Source organism: Lycium barbarum, chromosome 1, assembly GCF_019175385.1.
Source record: "Lycium barbarum isolate Lr01 chromosome 1, ASM1917538v2, whole genome shotgun sequence".
Lineage (NCBI taxonomy): Eukaryota > Viridiplantae > Streptophyta > Magnoliopsida > Solanales > Solanaceae > Lycium > Lycium barbarum.
In genome coordinates this window covers 7,679,593-7,700,009 of record NC_083337.1, presented here as the reverse complement: position 1 = coordinate 7,700,009, position 20,417 = coordinate 7,679,593, and the positions used below count along the sequence as shown (strand labels likewise).

At 35.5% G+C, this 20,417-nt stretch overlaps 1 long non-coding RNA gene across 1 annotated transcript; it reads right to left on the bottom strand.

Annotated features, from left to right (window-relative positions):
• Positions 1-7,658: 7,658 nt before the first annotated feature.
• On the bottom strand, positions 7,659-13,874 carry LOC132630870 (uncharacterized). The gene is made up of 2 exons (XR_009578717.1): positions 13,588-13,874; positions 7,659-7,982 (listed from the first exon to the last, which is right to left on the bottom strand). It is a non-coding gene; the product is annotated as an uncharacterized LOC132630870 (long non-coding RNA).
• Between the last annotated feature and the right edge of the window lie 6,543 nt (positions 13,875-20,417).

Genomic DNA, 20,417 nt, shown 5'->3' with positions numbered 1-20,417 from the left:
TGGACCTTATATTGGAAATGGAAGAAAATGGTTCAAGTTGGCATGGAAAATTATTGGAAATAGTTCTAGGAAATTATGTGATTTTAATGAACTTTTTATGTAATTATGGAAGTGGAGTTCTAAATGTGAATTATTATGTTAGTTGGTGAATTTGGAAGGATAATAGTCCATATTGGCATGAAAGATTGGTTGTTAAGTGGTTATGAGAAGTTTTGTGATTTTATGGTAGATTTGTGTAATTATGAAAATGAAATTGTTAAGGTGCAAATTATGATTATGGTTGATGAAATTGGAAGATGGAAATATGTTATGAATATGTAGATTGAAGATTAGAAGTTTTGGATGGATTATGGTTTTGGTGGAAAGTTTGTATATTTTGTATATCTTGTGAATATTTTGTAGAAATGATATGAAATGCTTCCGAATTATATTGTAATGATCTTGATTAGTAATGAATGTAAAAACATTGAGATTGGTTTGGAAATGTGAAGTTGGAATGAAAGTTATTACACTATGTTGGAAAGAGGGCTAGTTATGCTATATTGTGTTGTGTAGTGATTGTTGTTGTGGTTGGTGTTGTTGTTGGGTTGTTGTTGAATTATTTTGGCCGAGTTAAATTCTCGGGGATGTTGTATATATAGGGGAGATGCTGCCCAAATCTTTGTAGACAAGTATTGGTTAAGATTGAAATCTTAAAGCCTTACAATTAACATTTGGTAATTGTGACCAAATTGTAGAATTTGGTGAACTTGAAACTTGATTTTGGAGACGTGTATGAAGCGGAAAAGGTATGTAAGGCTTTACCCTTCCTTCTTTGGCATGTCTTAGACATACTAGGTTGGATAAGAACCTCGGGGACAACCCTATTCTCCGGAATCCGCGTCTAAAGCTTCCCCTTTTTCATTCAGTAGAATTGAATTGAATATGTGATGAAAATTTGGAAAAATTTCCTAAACATCTAGAACTTGTACAAATGAGACCCGACTACCTTAAAACTCTCACAAGTGACGTCATGGAATGTAATATACATAAATTGTGTATGCCGCCTCATTTGATCCGAGGTGGGCCCATTGTTCCCAGATTTTCTCGATTGTTCCGATTATAAAACGACAAGTGTTGTAATTATTCTAAAGAGAATATGTCTATGATGAGTATGACAAGAATGATTGTATGTCTAAAAGTCTTAAGTGAAGGATTCAATATGAATACAAGAATAATGAACTAGTTCTTGAGTCCAACTTTATTCCTTTGCCATGACTCTATTTTCTAAAAGATTCTAAAGTACATGAAGTAATGTTTTATAAGTTTTACGATCTTGTTCCATGTTTTCCCTTAATGTTATTCTTCATTGATAGTCTCGCCTTATAATATTAGTTCCTTCAAGGTGAGACATGGCGATCGTGATTATTCCATAATGTAATCGGGGGCTACCGACCTTACGTCACTCCGACGCGAACATGGTTTTCTTGGACTCTCATGCATGCCGTATATATGTTATAAGTACATGTAAATGTATATGGGAAAGATGGGGGAAAGTAAGGCTCTATAGACGCATAGCCACCTGATCAGTTGGAGTATGGTACATGATATCGTCCCGGACGCGGGATATATGGTTAAATGGATCGGAGCCGACGCCTCGGCAATATGATATGTTCTATGTTATATATATATATATGAAAAGAAATGTTTTCCAAGAAAGCAAAGTATTATATGTCTATGGATCGGGCTGCACGTGTCGCAGCAATATGTTATAGTATATGCACATATGGATCGGGCTGCACGTTCCGTAGCGCTAAGCATGCATGGTATCCGCCAACGTACACTTATATGTACAGGTTATGTTTCTACTTCATGACATGCGCTATATCTCTTTTATGTCATTATCCCTGTTCTATATTTTCCGTATGTTATTATTCATGCCTTACATACTCGGTACATTACTCGTACTGATGTCCCTTCTTGTGGACGCTGCGTTTCATGCCGCGCAGGTCAGCAGGTAGACAGATTTGATTCTTAGAAGCTCCATCAGCAGTACTGTGGCGGCGCTTCAGTTGTTCCGGAGCCTCAGTTTCTTGGTACTACTTTTGTGTATATATTCGGGCACGGTAGAACCGGTCCTTCTTGTATATGTAGATATACCTTGTTTAGAGGCTCGTAGACAGATATGTACAGTCAGATGTTTTGTACTTTTGTTGTCCTCGTCGTTGTATAATATGCTAGCAAAGTTTATAAGTCCATGTTTACAATTATGCCATTAATGTTAGCATTAAGCAACAGAAAAAAAAAGATACGGTATAGTCTATACGGCCCACCTAGTAGTAAAAGTACGATACGAGATAAGGGGTGCTCGGTACAAGTATCGGGTACCCGTCGCGGCCCCTAGTCGGGTCGTGAGATTTTGTCTGCCTCAACGTGATCTAAACTTCCCATGTAACACTGACTAAGAGCATCAGCTACCACATTTGCTTTCCCTGGATGATAGAGAATATCCACATCATCGCCCTTAAGCAATTCGAGCCATCTTCTCTGCCTAAGATTCAGCTCCCTTTGCTTGAAGATATACTGCAGGATTTTATGATCGGTGAAAATGTCAACACGCACTCCATACAAATAATGACGTCATATCTTAAGTGTAAAAACCGCGGCTGCCAACTCTAAGTCATGAGTCGGGTAATTCTTTTCATGAGTCTTAAGCTGATGGGATGCATGACGAGCGCAAAACACAATATAAATTAAGCGCTTCGCTAGTCAAAGATAGTATAGTTTAAGACGTCTCCACAGGAATTGGTACAAATAATTACTCAAATAGAACCTTGCTCAGTATTATTTAGGAAATATAAACTTGAGTTTGTTGTGGTTATAAACCACGATTATCGACTACAACGTAATTAAAGACAAGACAATGAAAGCAAAGGTTACTATTAATATGAGAAGTAAGGGTAGTAGACAAGATAGATGCAAGATTTTACCAATTAGCTTCGATTCATTTTATCATTCTCCTCTAAATTTTACTAGTCTCTTGAATTCAATAAGTAATTAGTTTACTCTAAAATCTAATAAACTTCTTTCGATCATTTATACAGATTTCACAAATTAAACTAATGCAAGCCCTCAGAATGTTCAAAAATTATGAATAGAAATAGATCTTCAAATGACTTCTCACGAATATCGTCAGCTTATAACCCAAGATAAATTATTCAAGAGTCTCTTCTGATTAAAGCATCCAAAAATATCTGAATAATCAAATAAAACTACTATCCATGAGTTCAAGACTGTCAAGAAAACATTAAGGGTTTAGTCTCAAGGAAAACGTCTCTCGAATATTTTTCTCTTTTGGTTCAACCAATAATTCAATAAGCTCTTTCAATTACTTAGAATAATCACCAATTTAAAGCAAACAAAATAATATGAAGATATTCACCTAACTATTCTTCTTTCGATTAAATAAAATAGTAAATAACTTTGCAATTAAATCTAGAACCCTGTTAACGAATTCAAGCAACAAAACAAGAATCAAAACTAAAAACATCAATCTATACATCATGTCTGTCAAAACCCTGCAAGAAAACTACTCTATAATAGAATAAAAGAACATAGAAGAAATAGAAGTAGAAAACATTACAACCGACGATTGATCCAATCTTATGTATTGAATCGAATTGTGAAAGAAAGTAATGAATTTGGCCGTCAAATCCTCTTCTACGCACCTTCAATGCCTCCTCGGTAAAAATTCCCTTAAAAATGTGTGTTTTAGATATTTAAACCATGCAAAAACAAGCCCGGACCAAAATACCCTTCAAAAACTCAAAATAAAAAAAAATCTGCAGCACAATGCCTCCTCGGTAAAAATTCCCTTAAAAATGTGTGTTTTAGATATTTAAACCCTCCAAAAGCATGCCCGGACCAAAATACCCTTCAAAAACTCAAAATTAAAAAAATCTGCAGCACTTGCACTGCCGCGACGCGGGCTGCCCCGCCCCATGTGTCGCGGCAAGGCATTTTTCCCGAGCCTTTCACTTCTCAGAACACACAAGGTCGACACTTTGATGAAATTCTTTAAATTGTGCTAACAACTTATGCCACGTAGACAAACTTTAGGCTGCTTTCCATTTTTTTTGCTTCAACTTTTACTGGCAATGGATGCCACGTAGACAAACTCTTGCTTGGCTTCCATTCTCACTTCTTTACTTGATGCAATGCATGATCAATTTATTTCTCTATTTATTTTTATTTTTCTTTTCAATTATTTTCTTCACCTCGTTTTGCTCAAAAAATGCTCGTTAGTTCGAAAACAAGTCCTATACAACAAAACATGCATAATGAGTATAGTTTAATAACATATTAACTCAAACACAATTAAAGTATAGTAAATAAAGGGTGAAATATAGATAAAAAATCGTGTTTCTAGCCTCTCATCAATGCATAAGCTACAACCTTACCATGCTACATTAAGACACAACCGAGATCAATTCCCATAGCATCACAATAAACCACGAAACCTTCGGTTCCCTCTGGCCGTGTCAGGACTAGAGCGAAAGTCAACCTCTTCTTCAACTGTTAAAGCTTTGCTCGCATACATTTGACCACTGGAACTTAACCTTTTTCTGAGTCAACTCAGTCAACAGAGCTGAAATAGAGGAGAACCCCTCCACAAAGCGTCTATAATAAGCCGCCAGACCCAAGAAACTTCTTATATCAGAAACTGACGTGGGTCTGGGCCAATTCTTTACGACATCAATTTTCTGAGAATCAACCGCAACACCTTTACCTGAAATTACATGGCCTAGAAATGCCACTGACTTGAGCCAAAATTCACACTTTGAGAATTTAGGATAAAGCTCACGATCCTGAAGTGTCTGTAACACTATTCTGAGATGTTCTGCGTGTTTAGTCTCACTACGGGAATACACCAAAATGTCATCGATGAAAATAATGACGGAGAGATTGAGATACGACTTGAAGACCCTGTTCATAAGATCCATGAAAGCAACTGGTGCATTTTTCAACCCAAACGACATGACAAGAAATTCGAAATGACCATAACGGGTTCTGAAAGCGATCTTCAGAATACCAACTTCCTTAACCTTTAAATGATAGTATCCTGATCTGAGGTGAATTTTGGAATATCACTGGGCACCCTGAAGTTGGTCAAACAAATCATCTATTCTGGGAAGAGGGTATCTGTTCTTAATAGTGACCTTGTTCAACTGACGGTAATCAATGCATATACGTAAGGAAAAATCTTTCTTTTGGACAAATAAGACTGGTACGCCCCAAGGTGAGACACTTGGCCTAATAAATCCCTTGTCAAAGAGATCTTTCACCTGGGCTTTTAACTCTACTAGAGCCATTCTGTATGGGAGAATAGATATTGGCTGAGTGTCGGGAAGTAGATCAATTCCAAAGTCAATCTCCTTAACAGGAGGAACTCCGAGAAGATCTTCTGAGAAGACCTCTGGAAACTCATTAACAACTGGTACAGACTGAAGGGCTGGAGTCTGGGCATCTGTATCCCTGACTCGAACTAAGTGATAAATATTTTATACCCCTCGGAAATTATCTTTCTGGCTGTTAGATAGGAAATAAACCTACCCCTAGGTACTACTGAATTGCCCTTCCACTCTATAACTTGTTCATTAGGAAACTCAAATCTCACTATTTTGGTTCTACAACCTACTGTGGCATAACATGAAGATAACCAATCCATACCCATGATTACATCAAAAGTCTACCATCTCCAACTCTGTTAAGTCGGCTATGATTCTGCGGTGATAGACTAAAACTGGGCAATCCTTATAAATACGTCTAGCTATAACTGATTCCTCAACTGGGGTGGATACCTCAAAGGGTTCATGCAACTTTTCCGGTTCAATCTCAAATTTTCTTAGCAACAAATGGGGTTACATAAAATAAGGTGGATCCTGGGTCAATAAGGGCATATACGTCAAAAGTGAAAATTGTTAGTATACATGTGACAACATCTGCACATGCCTCTGTATCTTGACAACCTGATAAAGCATACAAGCGATTTTAACCTCCATCTGCATTTCCAGACTTAGCCGTACCATGCCCAGACTTGGCTTAATAATTTTGAGGTGCCGCTGAATATATGGACTGAGTCACATTACCTCCGGTATCCTGTCTCGCTGAGGGACAGTCTCTCTGAAAATGGACCTGCTGGCCACATCCATACCCATATGACACACCCCTGGGTGTCTCTTACCACACTTGCTGCAAACCGGAATGTCATAAGTCTTCTGACCCACACTAGCCTGAGAATAGGAGTAAGTCGGCTTAGAATTCTGTCTCTTCTGATCATTCCTGAACTTTGGGGCTAGGGTACTGGCTACAGATAAAGTAGGTCCTGATGATCTGTTCCTTAAGAATTTCCTGCCTCCACCTTCCCCATGACTGAAGTTACCTGCAGACTTAGTTCTTTTATTGAATTCCTTGTCCTTCTCTTTCTGAAGAGCTTTCTCTTCCTTTAGTCTTTTCTCATTACCTTGCACAAAAGTAACTATCTTGGTGATGGTCATCTTGTTATTCTGAGCGGCAATATTAGTGTCACCATGCAAATATGGTATAAGCCCCAACACAAAATGTCTAACTATGGCTCTCATATCAGGTAACATATATTGAGCATACCTAGCCAAAGAAACAAACTTGAGATAATATTCATTCACACTCATACCATTCTGCCCGAGTCTCTCAAATTCGTAAGCCTTCGCCTCTCTGACCTCAATTGGCTAGAAGTTGTCAATGAAATCATCTGAAAACTCGTCCCAAGTTGCCGGAGACGCATCTTCCCCGCTGGACTGCTCCCACGTCTCATACCAAATATGGATAACATCCTGCAATTGATAAGCTCCTAACTCTGCTGCCTCTGTCTCGGTAGCATGCATAACCGGAAACACTTTCTAAAGTCCACCAATGAAGTTCTGCAGATCATTCTTTTTTTTAGAGCCTGTGAACACTGGAGGCTTTAGGTTCAAGAATTTCTTGGTCCTTGAACTATCTGATCCACCACTAGCACTAGCGCTAGGAGCCCTTTCCTGGCATTGGGCTTGATTAGCAACAATCTGGGTGAGCAGCTGGATAGCTCCCCTGATGTTCACGTCTGAAGCATTGGGCTGCAGAGTAGCGGTAGGACGGACCTCCGCAGGCCTCTCTGTATCTGGGGTTTCAGTATCTGATGCAACCCTCTGAGTCTGAGGCGCAATTTCTAGATTAACGTTAGCGGTAGCCCTTTGACTAGTAGTTGTAGTCCTCTTGGTGTACTTTTTTTTTTGCAGGCATTTTCTGAAATACTAATATGCACGAGTTAGGATAATTCCTGAAAGCATAGCTCTAACTGCACAAACTAGAGTATGAAAGAAGTGAGACAATCCTAGATGTCTTGGTGGTCAACTGTTTATATGTGTGGGCGCCACACATATGTAAAAGTGACCCCACTAGAGACGGTTTCATAGACTCCCTAAGACACTTGAACTTAGGCTCTAATACCAAGTTTTGTTACGCCCCGAACTATGATCGGGGCGTAACACGGCACTCGATTCCTGAATGCATGTGACCGAGCGAATCACATGGCTTACTGACTCAATGTGGGCATGAACTGATGCGAAATAAACTATGAACATGCATAATTTAAGTAAAGCGTGGGATCAAAAATCATAAATATGAAAATATCATAATGTCATAATGCGGAATAGTATGAATAAACATAATAATAATGAGCCAACATAGGTAGACGACTCTGAATATCTAACATAACATAACTGACTAGTCTATGAAACCTCTGACATGAATCTGACTACTAAACTGTTTACCGGGACAAGACCCCCGGCATACCTTAACTGCAAGACTGAAATAAACATAAGTAAAGATAAAACCCCGAATAGAACGCGGCTCACCAAAAGATGATACGTGCTGAGTCCTAACATGCTGATCCGTCATCTTGTAAATCTGCATAGTGAAATGCAGGCCTCCAGGCAAATAAAGGGGACCTCAGCACACTTGAATTGTACTGGTATGTAAAGCAACTAAATGAAATAAACATGACACATGAAATAATAGAACTGAAACTGAAACTGTAAGATGAACATGAACATGAGCATCATCTGACATGAGTAAATTTATAAAGTGAGTAAAACAGGTGGATTGACCCTTCACTACATTGGCATATGTAGTTTCAGGCTATCTGAGCCTTCTCGGTAAACCTATGTTACTCCAAAAAACATGAACATGGATATAGTTAGCATCTGGGCAATGGTCTGTATAACATGGCTTATAATCATGACTTGTAAACTTGATTCATAAACATCGCTTGCAAACATGATTTCATGAGTATAGTATAACATGGATATAGGTACATAGTATAACTTGTATAAAACATGGATACATGTAGAATTTCATGAAAAGATGTGTAGAAGTTCATATCTTGAATTTAAGAATCCATGGAATGCAAAGTATGGATTTTTCCTGGATTATGAACAGATTCTCAATAACCAGAATGGAATATTAAGAACACAATAACGAATTAATCATACAAACATAGTGAATCATGGTACATATACTTAGGGTTATCATGAACATGTTTAAAACCATAATTTTTGTAAACTCTCGTATAATCATGGAAGAACGTGGCGTGGGGAAGAACAATGATGTTCCCACAGGTAGATAGCAAACCTACATACCTGTAAACGCTCTAAAACTTGTAATAGAATTCCAAAAGCTTGAACTTTGAACCTTGAGATGGGTTTTCTTGAAAACCCTAGGTTAGGAATGATGAAACCTTGTTAGATTACATGAAAACGTGTTAGAATTGACTTGTAAGGGCTTGGGATGGCTTACCTTGATGTTTTGGATTGACGGGAGAAGAAAACCTTCGTGCTAGGTGATAAGTTGGTATTTTACCAACTTATCTCTTCTTTAATCTTATATTTTTGCTATATTTGATTGAGAAAATAGTGTATTTAATATCGTTTACATCTATTTTACAGGTTTTATGTGATCTAGAAGTGATCGGAAGAAACCAAGTGAAAATAAAGTAAAAAAGAAGCCAAATTGGACAAAACTGGACAGTTTTGCAAAACTGTCAAAACTGGACAGTTTTGCATATCTGAAAACTTAGGGCTTATTGTTATTTTTGGACTTGGAAAAAGTGGGGAACTACAAAACGAAGACAAGGGAGCAATTATATTCATCTTTGGCCATTTTACAAGCTTTGGAGCTAGGGTTTTACACCACACTTTGGAGGAAAAGATTGGAGCTCTTTAATGATAAATTTCTTAACCCTTTCTTCAATTCCTTGCTTTGTATTGCATATTTAAGTGTGTTGTATTTTATTCTATTACTTGAAACTTGTTTATGAAAATATACATTGTTAAAGTTTTGGATCAAACTCTTGTTATGCTTATGTATTGAATGATGTTTATATCTAATGAAGTGGGTCATTGTTTCTTTAATTAATCTCGTTTTGAATGATTCTTAAGGAAGTAGCTAACCCTAAGACTCACCCATTTACTTTGATTGAGCTCGGAAGAGTAAATCTAGGTGGGAAAGATTAATTAACAAGAATTTGGGGCATAACCCTCATCTAATAACTTGAGCTAGGAATAGGAAAGTTATTTGAGATTCAATTGGTTGCGCTTGATATCACACTCTAAGGCTTGGAAAAGCTTAGAGTGAAATTCATTGATTTGGTTGGAAGACTTTCAATGAGATTTTAGAAACCATTATCTATTAACATAAGCTCGCTCTTAATTGTAAAATCATAAAATATATTGGATCGTTACTTGAGAGTTCCTTGTATCCATGCTTGTGGTCATTGATCATTTTACTTGCTTTCTAAATTAGTTTATTTTCGCATTAGTCATAATTTTCTCAAAACCAAATATTGAAAAAAGTGTTTGGCTTAGCGTAATTGGTGATAATTCCGTACTTGTTTAAATTGCCTAGTATATTGTTCCCTGTGGGATCGACCCCGACTCATAGTTGGGTAAATTATATTGCGACGACCGTGTACATTTCTCTTTAAGGAGTGGATTTGGACGTTATCAATTTTGACGCCGTTGCCGGGGAACAATTTGGCGTATTTAGGCAAGTTTGGGAAATAAGCTAACTTGCTTGGTTCCAAACTTGTGAATATTTGTGTAGTTGTTTCTTTGCTTTATTTTTTTTTTTAAATGGCATCATTCCATGAAAATGAGTCGGATGGTAGTTGTTCACATTTTAATGACCCTTGTCCTTATTGTGGAGGACCCCACTATTGGAAAACTTGTTTAAAGTCTCCCAGGGAAGGATTGAGCGCACAATCTCGAACCCATGAGTGGAGCATATGTGATAGATGCGGAGGTCAAAATGGCCATTGGGCTAAATGTGATTATTTGTCCGTTCTTTCCTCGAACCCCCACTATGACGATTCTACTTTTTGTTGTGACAATGATAGGGAAAGGGAAGTGGAAGAAGTTGAAAATCGTCAAAATGGAGAGTTCAAGCTCATGATGGAGTGCCTACTTGACGGAGGAAATGAAAATCAAAAAGCCTTGGAAACTTGCATCCAAGATGGCTTGATGATTGAAGACAAAAAGCATCCATAGGCATTTGAACAAAATCAAGAAGTATTCTCAAATGCTCAATATGAGAGGGTAATGCCCATGTTGGAGGTCAATCATGAAATAAGGAATCAAGAATTGAACACTCTCCAACCAAATCCATGCTTATTGGAGATGCCGGAGAAGAAAGGAAATTAGAGTCAATCGATGTCATGGAAAATGTTGAAATTGACTCTAGTTCATTTTTGGGTGAGAATATAAAAAATGAGGCAAATTTGAAATTTGGGCGCATTGGACCTCATTCTAACCATTTTTCAACATTGTGCTTAGTGCATAATATGGAAATTGAACTACTCGAGCCTATGGTGGAAGTTGGTGATGAAAACACTTGGTTTTAGTTTTGAAGTTTGCTATGCCAAGAAGACAAAATGACATTCCTCACTTAAAGGCCAAAAAATGCAAAATGCGATACCCGAAAGTTGGCCTCGTTGCTTTTCTACCACCGCCCCATGAGCGTCATCATAATCTTGATTCAAAGTTGGGGCGCAAATTCATATCCTCCAAGTGGAAGGAAAAGTGGTAAAAGTAACCGTCGTGCCACGACGTTAAATCAAGCGCTTAGTGCGAGGCAACCCATCGTTTTAAAAATTTTAAGTCTTTTTTGAAATTTTATTTTTTAGAATATTTTATTTTATTGTTTTTGACTAATCTGCAAAGTTTCATAATTTTTGGAATTGTTTTGAGCAGGGCGGGTTTTCAAAGCAGCCATAAACCAGTAGCTGCTGCTGAAATATGGTTCCAGGTGACATCACCTGCGGTTTGCAGGCCATGCCTACGTTTTGCAGGTGCTGACAATAAAAAAAATCAGGTGACATCACCTGCGAACCGCAGGTCATGCCTACGAGTCGCAGGTGCTGACAGTGAAAAAAAATTATTTTATTTTATTTGCCATCAAACTATTTTATGTTTTGTTTTGATTATGTGCATCGAGGACACTGCAATGTTTGTAGTTGGGGGTGGCATGTGGTGGCACATTATATTTTGGTTATGCTTGATTTGTGTCCTTGCCGGGCTTTTGTCTTATGTATGGATATTGTGTGCATTTGCCGGGCTTGTTCTGTGACTGTTGGTGTGGCTGTGGATAGATGTTGTTACAAATGAAAATTGCTCAAATTTTTTAAAATTTCGTTCTTTTGGCATGTTGTGGATTAGTAACTTTTATTATTTTATTTTCGTTCTTAATTAGGTAGTTTAAGAGTAAAAATGGTGTTGGGATGTGATTTTTTGCCCCTTGGCTAACTTTTGGCTTTCTTGGTATCAACTTATTTAAACCTTGGCGTATGAATTCTTGATTTTTGAAAAAGAAAAAAACGATTGAAGTAAGAATTCTTGTTGTGACTTTTAGACTCAATTTTTGGCTCTTACTTTCACTAATTAGTCTCTTTAGGCTATGAGTGACTTTTTGAGTTCATTTTGTTTAGTTGGTTTTTGGATACATATTTCACTTGAGTTTGCATGTGCCATGTGTGTGTCACACCCCTTTTTGCGCCCCCACGCTATAAACGCGTAGGTTTTATTAGTATTAAAGGGTTTTTCCATTTGAAGTGACGGTTTTGAAAAGGGATTATTTTATTTACAGAGTCGCCACTTGGAATTGAGTTTTGGTGTTCCAAGTCACCTAATGAATCCCTAATAAAAAGGAAATGACTCTTTTATTATGGTCCGCGAAAACAGAAGACCGGGTAAGGAATTTTGTTGACCGGGGAGAAGGTGTTAGGCATTCCCCGAGTCCCGTGGTTCTAGCACGGTCGCTTTATCGATTTATACTTAGCTTAAACTAATCTTTGGACATATTATGTATCTGAGCCTTGATTTGCTCGTACTTTTATTTATTGAACTTTTTAGTGGTCTTAAACCGGATGCGTACCCGCATTCCGAATCTTTTAAGCATCTCAAAGTAAGATGCATAACTGCATTCTTATTCGAAACAAAATTAATTATTAAAATGAGTTCGGCCAAGGTGCGTAACCGCATCCTTGAGTTAAAAAAAAGCGTCTCGAAAAAAGATGCGTAACCGCATTCTTAATCGAAACAAACATCTTGAAACGTGCCTAAAGCTCATCTAGCGTTAAAGGCAATTATTTGTCTCTAAAATCCGAGACTTATTATTATTTGGTTATTATTTTTTAGTCCCTTTTTCACTCTTTGACAATGAGTTTTGAATAAATTCGCAACCCATCTCGCTCCCTTACAATTGGTTTTACCACTCTTTTCTTTTATACTAGACAACGGGGTTTGAAATAATTCGCACCCCCCATCTCGTTCACTCACATTTAGTCAATTAATATGGCCTTAACCGTTAGTCTTGGCCTGACTCTATTATTTTAAAAAAAAATATATTGAGAAAATATACAACCGAATAATTAAATTAACAAGACCTCCATTAATTGCAACGAGCAGAATATCCAATAGAGAAAAGTATAAAGAAAACGACATTACCCCTAATTTTATCAATATAACCGAGGCCTCCATTTTTTACATTTTTGTTTTCTTCCGGGACATCCCACCCGGGAATGAATACATAATATTTAAAAGCGAGTAAAAGAAAACATACGCAAATTAAATGAACCTAACATATTTGCCTAAAGTTTATGTCGGATCTTAAATTTGCTGATTAATGTTAACGAATCCATAAGTGCTTCAGCGATCCAAATAAATTAAATAGAAGAAAATAAGATATTTTAATCCCATGTTTCATGCATAATTCACAATCATGACTCAAGCTCATTTGATTCTAGTTATTAACCCACCCCACTATACTTTTACTACCATTAACAACATTTATATTATTTAAAAGAAAATTCATCATCACAGCAACGGTAATAGCATGATTAAACTAACATACTAACCCAAACAATATTAACTTAGTTTCAATGCAAAGTAATAAATACACCACTTTACGTACGCAGAGCCAAACCAAACGAAACGGATTTATTTCAAAGAGGAACAACAAAGTATGAGCTTAGAAATGGACCTTAAACGGAACTTTGAACCGGAACTCGACGAAAACACCCAAGCTAAACCAGATCTACGGCGAATCTGATGCCGACAATCCCAAACAATAGTCCTCAAAAGTTTTTTTTTTAAAATGAAAATCAAACTCACACCAAAAAAGAACGAAGGGGCGGGCTACTGATTTCTTTTTTGGACTGTTTTTTTTTTTTTTTTTTTTAGTATTTAACAGTGGTTCGTTTGGATGATGGGTGTTTAGGTGAGAAATAGAGATTGAATGATTGGTGTTTAGGTGAGAAATAGAGGAAAGGGTCTGTGTGATGATTCTTTTTGCTGGGTTTTCAGTGAGTAAAATGAAGAAGCTCAAGATTATGATGGGTCCTTTTCTTCTCCTTTTCTTTTTTTTTTTTTTTCCTCCTGTCCGTTACTTTCTCTATATATAAGAAAAAGAATGGAGCAGGAGCATGTGCTGTTACTCTGCAAAAAACAGAAAAGATGCTCTCCTTCTTTTCATGCGTTTTTATTCTCTTTTTTTTTTTTTCCCTTTTTTATTATGTGGGACCCACCCCCTAACAGTAAAATTTTTCAAAAAAACGTGATCTCTTCCCATTTTGATAAGATTTGTTATGGAACTTTGTCATTTTATGATGAGGTGGTGTAATCCCATTTACTCTTTTTTTTTTTTAAATGTAAAATAAAAAATATATATATATATTTAATAACTATTTCTAGATAACTAAAAAAAAAAAAAGTTTAAAATAAATGAATGGCTAAATAAAATTAAAACCTATAAAGCATATTTTTGTAAACTTTCTTTCTTTAAAACGCAAAACCTATACTCTAAAAATAGCAAATATTTTTGTTCTTTTAGATTTTCGCAAATAAGCCTACTAAAAATGAAATAGTAGTTAAAATCCAAGATTAGACTAAAAAAAATAATTAATCAAAGACAATGACGACATCCCGGGAGGGTCAAAAATTACGTGTCTACAGTGTGGTGAGGTTTTTGTGAGTTCTTTTGCATTACTTGTGGTCTAGAACTTGACCGGAATGTGTTTCAAGGCGAAATTCTAGACTACACTTGGTTTGAAAAATGATATTAGGCCTTCCTTGGACCGTTTTTGTGCCTTAAATATCCTACCCTTGCATGTTTTTCCTACTTAACCCCTTTTGAGTCTTTAACCTTTTCTTTGACAACCATGTTACAAGCTTTACCCGGTTCTTCATTGATCCATCTTTTGGTTCCCTACCTCCTTAAGTGCGTTGAAAGTGCAAACATAGGCTAAAAGCCTAAGTTTGGGGGTGAAATTGAAAAAAGTTGTTATGTGGGAGTTACTTTAAAGGTGAAAAGGTGAATTTTTTTTGAAAACTTCCTTGTTATTTTGAAAAAAGAAAAAAAGGAAGGAATAATAAGAGTTGTGAATAAAGGAAAGACTAGTTGGTGAAATGAAAAATCAAAAATGAAGAAAGGGGTGGAAAAGTTTCAAAGGAAATGTATTTTGAATGTTGAAAATTGTAGTGCTTAGGGAGGTTTTGAGTCATTTTTACCCAAATTATGCCCTACCTTAACCAAAAGCCTATATTACAACCCTTTAAGTCCTAATTGATTTTGAACCATGTGTGTTTACATGAGTGGAAAAATACATGAAGGGCAAGCTTATGGTACTTCTTGTGTGCATTTGAACATCTTTGTGTGAGAGAGAGTTAATTCTTTCTATTTGATATCCCATTTGTGTTTTGAATTACATTTTCTAAGTGTGGGATTCTCTCTTGAGTGTGAGGGCACATGAGAATTTAAGTTGGGAATTTATTCCATTTTCCAATTGAGAGGAATGAACAAATGAAAGTTGTTTTGTGATAACGAAGGCAAATATTGAAGCTTTAGCGTCATGACTTGATTGCTACTTTGATTAACTTGGTGTTTGAGCACTTGAAATGAAAATGATGTTTTTGAGAAGAAGTTGGTGATTCATATGTGTTGGATTAATTGTTGGTGCCAATCAAAGTCATGTTTGTGCTTAAAGTAGACTTTTTGACTTGGTATGAGGTTGGTGCACTATTGAATCGAACCCTTAGAAGGAGATTGTATGTTTTGAATTGCTTGAGGACAAACAATAGTTTAAGTTCGCGGGTTTAATAAGTTGGTATTTTACCAACTTATCTCTTCTTTAATCTTATATTTTTGCTATGTTTGATTGAGAAAATAGTGTATTTAATATCGTTTACATCTATTTTACATGTTTTATGTTATCTAGAAGTGATCGGAAGAAACCAAGTGAAAATAAAGTCAAAAAGAGACCAAATTGGACAAAACTGGACAGTTTTGAAAAAATGGGATAATTTTGCAAATCTGAAAACTTGGGGCTTATTTTGTTATTTTTGGACTTGGAAAAAGTGGGGAACTACAAAACGAAGACAAGGGAGCAATTATATTCATCTTTGGCCATTTTACAAGCTTTGGAGCTAGGGTTTTTACACCACACTTTGGAGGAAAAGATTGGAGCTCTTTAATAATAAATTTCTCAACCCTTTCTTCAATTCCTTGCTTTGTATTGCATATTTAAGTGTGTTATATTTTATTCCATTACTTGAAACTTGTTTATGAAAATATACATTGTTAAAGTTTTGGATCAAGCTCTTGTTATGCTTATATATTGAATTATGTTTATATCTAATGAAGTGGGTCATTGTTTCTTTAATTAATCTCGTTTTGAATGATTCTTAAGGGAGCTAACCCTAAGACTCGCCCATTTACTTTGATTGAGCTCGGAAGAGGAAATCTAGTAGGAAAAGATTAGTTAACAAGAATTTGGGGCATAACCCTCATCTAATAACTTAAGCTAGGAATAGGAAAGTTACTTGAGATTCAATTGGTTGCGCTTGATATCACACTCTAAGGCTTGGAAAAGCTTAGAGTGAAATTCATTGATTTGGTTAGAAGACTTTCAATGAGCTTTTAGAAACCATTATCTATTAACATAAGCTCGCTCTTAATTGTAAAATCATAAAATATATTTGATCGTTACTTGAGAGTTCCTTGTATCCATGCTTGTGGCCATTGATCATTTTACTTGCTTTCTAGATTTGTTTATTTTCGCATTAGTTATAATTATCTTAAAAACCAAATATTGAAAAAAGTGTTTGGCTTAGCGTAGTTGGTAATAATTCCTTACTTGTTTAAATTGCCTAGTATATTTTTCCATGTGGGATCGACCCCAACACATAGTTGGATAATTTATATTGCGACGACCGTGTACACTTTTCTTTGAGGAGTGGATTTGGACGTTATCACTAGGGCTTGGGAATTGTGAAAACTGATTTTCTAGTCAGTGCATCATTGACGATCCTTCGACGTATCGACGGTCCGTCGATTCGACCGTACTGTAAGTAGTCTGAGAAAGTCCAAAGAGTTTGCAAAATGAGGTTCCTAGGGATGGTGCATTATTGACGGTCCGTCGATCAATCGACGGTCAGTCCCTTTGGCCGTCGAATGCCACCCGTAGAACTGAGTCTGGTTTTTCGACTTAACTCCTCTTTTTTGGGGTGTCGGGATCCCTGAGTCATAGACGCAGCTTAGTTTAAAGGTTCGAGGTGTTACACGTCAATGGTGATTAAACAATTCAAAAAGACCAACTATGTGGAGAGAAATGAGGAACCTCGAGTGATGAAATACCAGGGAACACCAAAGAGGATGCTGAAGAGCGCGATGCCAGCTACCACATGCTTATGAAATTGAGTATAATTAAAGAAGATGACATATTTTATTTGATTAACTTTAACTACCTAATAAACGAATAAAAAGACAACAAAAAAAATCCAAAATTTGAACCGAAACTAAATAATTGAAATACTTTATTTCAAGTTGAGGTGTTCAATTGCAACAAAGCTTAGTTCGAGTGTTTAAGGGCTTGTTTGGAAAGCCACCCAGGTAATTGCAATTGAGTATAACTACACAGTTTGGCCTTTTTGTTTGACCAAGTAATTACTTGATTAGGTGGGAATTAGGTGTAATTACAGTCTCCAATTCTCGTAGGAGGGGGGGGGGGGGGGGGGGGTTGAGAATTGGGTGTAATTACAGGGTAACTTTTTAGTTTTATTATAATTTCTTTTCTTTATTAATTTATTTTAATTTCTATTATTTTAATTTCTTTTAATTTTTAAAATATATTTTTCTTTTTATATTATTTATCCTTCATTTACTTTCTTCTCATTTCCAACCTTTACTTCTTATGGTTCCATGTAATTTGATGAAAGATGAAGAAGATTAAGAAATGCAAGAAAACCAAGAAGCAAAAGATTGAAATTCAAGAGGAAGAAAGTCCAAGAAGCTCCCCAAAATGTACTCCTTAAAGCTTGCTTTGCAACTGTTATTTATGGGGTGTGGATTGAAAAGAACACTAGACTCTATCAGAACCAGAAATAAGGAGGCCCCGATACATGAAATGAAGACCAACATATGCATCCGGCTTAGGAACAATAAGAGACTTTTTGAGTTCGTGAGCTCTTTGTGAATAGCATACTAGAAGCATAGTTTTTTTTGTTTGATAGTATACATACAGGTGTAGGGCTAACTGGATAGTAGCTCTTGTTTTGTAAAGTTTTAGCTGGTGATTAATAAAATCTTTTAATTGTTAAAAAAAAAAGTCCAAGAAGCTCAAGTTTAAAGATTAGTTTCATCCAAGAATGAAAATTCTTGTTTCTTGTATACTTTTCTAAATAGGTTTCTTATTTCTTATTATAGTAGGGATTTAATTTTCCATCATTAGTAGGATCTTTATCCTAGTTCTAGTAGGATTTTAGTTTTCTTTATTCTTTTTCTAATAGAATAGGGATATTACTTTTCCTGTTTTTAGCTATTTACTTTTTAGAGTAGAACAGAGATTTGTAGTCATCAAAGAAGAGACCATTCTTTCTTTGATTCACGTATAAGACTAGATAAGTGTAGGAGATTCCAGAGGGCCTATATAAAGGGTTCTCATATTTTGTTAAAGAGATCCACGGGTTTTTGAGCTTAAACCCTAGTTTGCAATAGAGTTACTTTCTCATTTTGGTGTTCTTTATCCTTGTTTTTGGTTCCAAGCAAGGTGTTGATAGTTTTTATCTTGTTTTCAGTTGCATATGGTGTTTCTTATTACGTTTATTGATTTCAAGTGGTGACTTAGGAACTCTATAGGTTCTTGATCACTCAAGAACACGTTTGTCGATTTAAAATTCATTCTAGCTAGTTCATCTCTAGAACCTTAACTTTCGTTTCATGGGTCCACCCTAAAAATTTATTTGTTTTACACGATTCAATAGGTTTTTTCATAGTTCAAATCTTCATCTTTCACCTCGTCTTGGAATCACCTAATTCCGAGACTTATAGCCTGAGTTACATCCGTTTCTTGAAATCTAACCCATCAAATCGCTTCATAGACAAGATCCTGGTCGACTGGTTCTTTGTTAACTCGAAGAATCGCATCATAATTGCTCGTAATTTTTTATTGTTTTATTTTATTCATTTAGCCTAACTGTGTTATTATTTTAATTTTTGAAATTACACCTTTTAATATATGAAAGAATGAGTCATTAACAAATTTTGCATATAATGAATGACATTATTAGAGTAAAATTTCATTGTGAATGAGGCTATATACTTATATTTTTTCTTTTCTTTTGAATTATATTTACTTTAATTACGGTGAAAATTATTTATGTACTGTTGGAATTTGACATAAGAGTATTATATTAAACGTTTTTTTTTGGATTTTGAATTTAGGTTATATTATTTATTTTAGTTTGTTTGCTTTAGTACTATTAACTTGCATTTCACATTGCATGTTGTTTATTTTTCACATACAGTTGATAGATTTTTTTTTGTCAAACATTTGAATAATGTTATGACATTATGTTTATAATTTTTTTTTTTGTCAAACCTCCAATCCATGATGTTCTCACAAAAAAGGCCTGCTTTTAATTTTTATAATTATTAAGCTTAACAAATAATTAATCTGAAATATTTTTATCAATTATTATTTTTACAATATTAGATACAAATATATGAATATTAATTAATATATTTTCAAGAAACAAATGTGTTTTTAAATACCTAATTTAATATCATTTATAAAGGCACATGTTTTTTAAATATTAATTTTAATTATTGATTATTAAATTTTATTTTTAAATTAAGCTAACTACGTAATTACACTTGTGCAACCAAACAACACGCTTGTAATAACACTGTAATTACATTATGACAAACTAACAGGTTATTGTAATTACAATATTGTATAATTATTAGGCTGTGTAATTACCATAGGTGAATCCAAGATTTCAAGAGAATGGGTTCACCTTGTTTTTTTTTTAAAGACGCAAAAGTGCATTTAGTAGGGTTTAATCCCACAACCTTAAGGGATTAAACCCAACACTTAACCAATTCTCCACTCGGTCTAGTTTGATCATGTGTTCCTTCAGTTAATATTAAATATATTTTAAGAATTATATACATAATATATCGAGTTTAGTCAAATGACCATGTGTTCACGTGACCCATTTTTAATACATAGATTCGCTCCTGACAATTACTATCCTAGTAATTACACACCAATTTCAATAACCAAGTAGCTTTCTGAACATACCCTAAATGAAATATCTGGATAAATTTAAAGAGCTGACTATGTATTAAGCCCGTATCAATATATAATATTGCATGTCATAGAAACTGTTTCTTGTAGTGACTAAAAAGGTGACTTCATACATGGATTATTAGAAAGTTACCCTCACAACGTTGGAATGCGAAAATTAATATGGAAATTAACACGTGTGGCTGATATTGGATTAGACCTGTTCTAGATTAAAGCTGTTCACTTG